The 4,024-nt window shown below is 45.0% G+C and overlaps 1 pseudogene; it reads right to left on the reverse strand.

The window, feature by feature from the left end:
• Positions 1–323: 323 nt before the first annotated feature.
• Positions 324–3,409, reverse strand: LOC150007634 (transcription factor E2F4 pseudogene; annotated as a pseudogene).
• Positions 3,410–4,024: the final 615 nt, after the last annotated feature.

The raw sequence follows: 4,024 nt of genomic DNA on the forward strand, positions 1-4,024 counted from the left end.
CTCACTCTGTGACACTGGGTGGCAGTGGAGCCCGGACCCAGGATGGGTATAGGGAAGAGTGTGGGAAGGCTCGAGAAAAGGGGAGGCACATATTTTGGCTCCATCATGGAGGAGACTGAGCCCCTTTCTCCTGCTCTCCTAAGCACAACATAAGTGTTGGTGCAAGAGTGGGAGTTGTGGCCAGAACTGCGCAGTGAGAGAAGGCTGGGCAAGCCAGGAGAGTGTGGCTCTCGAGCTGTGTGGGGGTGGAGTGGAGGGAGATCCTCAAGCAGCCCTCAGTTTAGATAGTCTGTGTCCCGGACACACAGGGCATGTCTTGTCAGTCAGAGGTTAAGAATAGGCCTGTCAAATAGGTCACAGACACTTTCACTCTCATCCAGGTTGTAGATGAAATCGTGGCCTCTGGGTAGGGGTCGGGGAGGGAGAAAGGCAGAGAAAGAAGCAAACACTTCGGAGGCCATCAGCTCTTTCAGCAGCTCCAAGCGCATGCACTCTCTCATGGGATCAAAGATTTCTGACAGCTCTTTGGGGAGTTCCAGAACACCTGTGGGGCCTGCCCTGATGGGCCTAATCAGGGTAGAATGGTTGGGTCCAGATGAATGGCTGTTGCTGCAGCTGCTACTGTGGCTGTCCAGCAGGGTGGAAGGCCGCAGTGGCCCGGCCCAGCAGGAGTGAATGGAGCAGTCCACACTGTGCTTGCTATAGGTTCCAGGGCCATCACTCAGTGTGAGCTCAGCTGTTGGACTGGCCATCCCTTGGGCTTTGGTTCTGCTAGGGACACAGGTGGTGGTGGTCACCTGGGGGCTGCTTGGGTGTGAGGCATCCTGGGGCAGGGCCAAAGCAGGTTTGGGCAGAGGTGGGGGAGTAGAGACAGCAGGGGGCTCTGGGGCAGATCTGCAGGTGATGGCACAGGCACTGCCATAGGCAGTGAGTTCCATGGCTCCTTGTTCACCAGCAGCACCTCAATGGGGCCGCTGACACTCTTCTGTAGTACCAGATGTATCTGGTACTTCTTCTGCCCATTGAGGCCCTCTGGCAAGGGCGCCTCCAGGCTGGTGCCAAACAGGGCCCAGATGGCCAGGAGGGTGTCTCAAGCAAAGCATCTGCAGATGTCCTCATGAGTCATGCAGGCCGAGCAGCTCTTCTGCAAGCCGTCCTCTGTGACGTTCTGGATGCTCTGCTGTGCCCATACTTTGTGCAGGTACGGTTCTTGCTCTCACTGCTGCAGCCCCTCGATCTCTGCCTTGAGCTCAGTTAGCCTGTCTGCAATCTCCCGGGTATTGCAGCCTGGCCACATGCTCTTCCACTGGATGCAATTCTTGGATTTTTTTCTTCATCAGCCCAATACCTTCCAACACATTGGAAATGTCGTAAATCCGCAGCTTCTGACGCACAACTAGGGTGCCAACTGATAGTTGGGGTCAAGGAGTCGTCCTTGGCCTCCTGCAGAAGTAACACAAACCTGGTAGTAAGAAGCCCCAAGCTCTTCTCGTGTGGCTTGGAGTTCCCAGGGGGCAGGGGCACCTATGGCACGGCCTCCACTGTCACACCCACTGCCTGCCTTCAGCCACACTGCCACCAGCATTATTTCTATAGATTAAAAAAAAAAAAAAACAGCTTCATCAGTTCTTTTTTTAAAAAACAACAACTTTGAAGCAAATCTTTAAAACAGAAATCATATTTAAGTTAGAGTCTGCACTATATAAACTGACTGTGTATAGATCCACATAGTTTATCCTTCAATGTAAATTTCCCATTGAGGATAAGAGCTTTCTCCGTCTCCACTACTAGCATCCCTTTTGGGGGCTCAGCGCCTCCAGCCAGAGCACCCCTTTAACCAGTTTAATTGCTCTCTTTCTCTTAGAAAATGTTCTGTTTGGTAAAACTGGACACCTCACAGCCTCAAAAACAGTGTCCAGAATTGAACCAAAATGTGTGCTTCAACACAGAAGACTGTTCAAATTGCCTTTCTTCCTTACTCATCTCCACCCTACCCAAGTACAGTAGATTTTTTTTAATTCTAAGAAAATTTAGCTCCAAGGAAGAACTTGTTTCATTATTTTCATGACAGAGAAGAAGTGGGGAGAAAAAAACCAACTACTACCCCACCAAGTTCTTCATTTGTTAAAATCGTTATGCAGACAGAAATTTTAGGATTTTATTTTTTAAGTATGTTCCTAAAATTGTTTTTGCTTAAGATACCCCCTCATTGTCTTACCCAGCATTCAGGCTTTCAAATTTTATCTCATCACCACCTTGAAATGAATGATATGTCACTGGTCTAACCAAAAAAAAACCTTTCTGAGCAGGATTTCTCAATTTGTTCTCTCATTGGATAAATCCTCAAAGAATACACTGGGGTCTTTTAAGCTTAGCTGAAATCAATTTATTGCGCAAGTAATGAACCTAATTGTTATGCTAGCTTCCATGTCAGCAAAATAACAGATGTACAGTATAATGGAGAAGAAAAAAGTTGCTTTGGGATTGTTAGAGCAGGTGCTGCATAAAAAAAAAAAAAATGACATGGAACTTTCTCAAGTACATTTGGGAACAGTTGGACATTAGCCAGGAGGAACATTTTTCTTTAATCCTTGGACATCCAGTTGTGGGCTGGGATTAGGCCCCTGAACAGCTGAGTCAGGAGGACACTGACACCTTGTCACTTCTTCAAGCCCGTTATTCCTCGCTCATGCTCCAACAAAAGCACCAGAGATTGCCCTCCCCCACCAACACACACACACACACTCACACTCACACGAGTCCAGCTGCCACATATGGCTTTCAGAGAACACTAGACAGCGTTGAGTCTGAGCAAGTTACCATGGTTCTCTGGCTATTATCGCGTCCAGCACATCAGCGAATGGAAATAAGTGTGCACATGTTCGAAAAGGCCTTTTGGGAAAGATCAGTGGGTCTGCAATGAAGGACACAATGGCAGGCTTTGTCACAGAGAAAGGATTTGGTCTGGCAGGCAGCAGCAGTCCTGCTGGACACAGAGTTTGTCTGCAACGCCAGTGTGGGAAAACCATGTGCAAGTTTACAGAACATCCTCATTAAGAAAAGTAGGGCATTTAGCATAATTAAAAGTCATCCTGAAGACATCAGGTAAGAGCCTGCTGTTTTTAATTAATTGCTTCCTGTGTCTTTAAAAGGGGTGCATTTTTGCCCGCAGAGGTTTAGAATTACTTCAGAAACACAAGTCATTCAGATGAAGGCAAAGCAGAGTGCATGTGAAAGTTTTTTAAAGGCAAAACAAGAAAAAGAGGAGGAAAAGTATGGGAACGGTGAGAAAGAATGGGAAATTCTAAACAGTCACCTTCTGTAATTTGCTAAAATGACCCTGTTCTCTTTTCATGCTCTGTGCCTGAACATCCTCACTTCCAAAGTACAGCTCCCCACTGTCCTGCATCCTGCCTTCATATAAATTATTGGAGGGGAAAAAATCCCAGAGTCAAGGTTAACAGAAAACAGCTGGAAAATAAACTCAGAACCATATGTCATAAATTTCTCCAGTAAATAGATTTTTTAACTCTATTTTGAAGAGTCAGCACATCCAGAACAAGCAGGGTGAACCAAGGACTTTACATGGTCTCCGTGTACATGAAAATAAGTATTGTGAGAACAATATAATGTGACAATTAGGCAAAGAGGAGAAGGAAGGGACAAAAAAGAAATCCGACCTAAAATGCTTTTTTTCACAACTATAAAATCCCCAAACTAAATTATCTAGATAATTACTACCACTCTCTGCTTTTCTTATGCATAGTTTATAAATGAAGAAATGATTATATATTTTAAATAGTTTTATTTAGACTTTATAAACTATAAAGTACATTGTATAAAGTAGTATCTGTACAATAGAGAGAACTTTACTGAAGGTTGGAAAGGAAAAATAGCATCGATTCACTGCCTAATCAAAATATGCTTTTTAATTAATATATTTTCTTCTTTTCTCCCATCATTTAGATTGCATTGTATAAATTCATATTCTGCTTTTTCAGTTAATATGGCAACTCTCTCCTCA

The sequence above is a fragment of the Furipterus horrens genome, unplaced genomic scaffold (assembly GCF_987537825.1).
Source record: "Furipterus horrens unplaced genomic scaffold, mFurHor1.1.pri manual_scaffold_6, whole genome shotgun sequence".
Lineage (NCBI taxonomy): Eukaryota > Metazoa > Chordata > Mammalia > Chiroptera > Furipteridae > Furipterus > Furipterus horrens.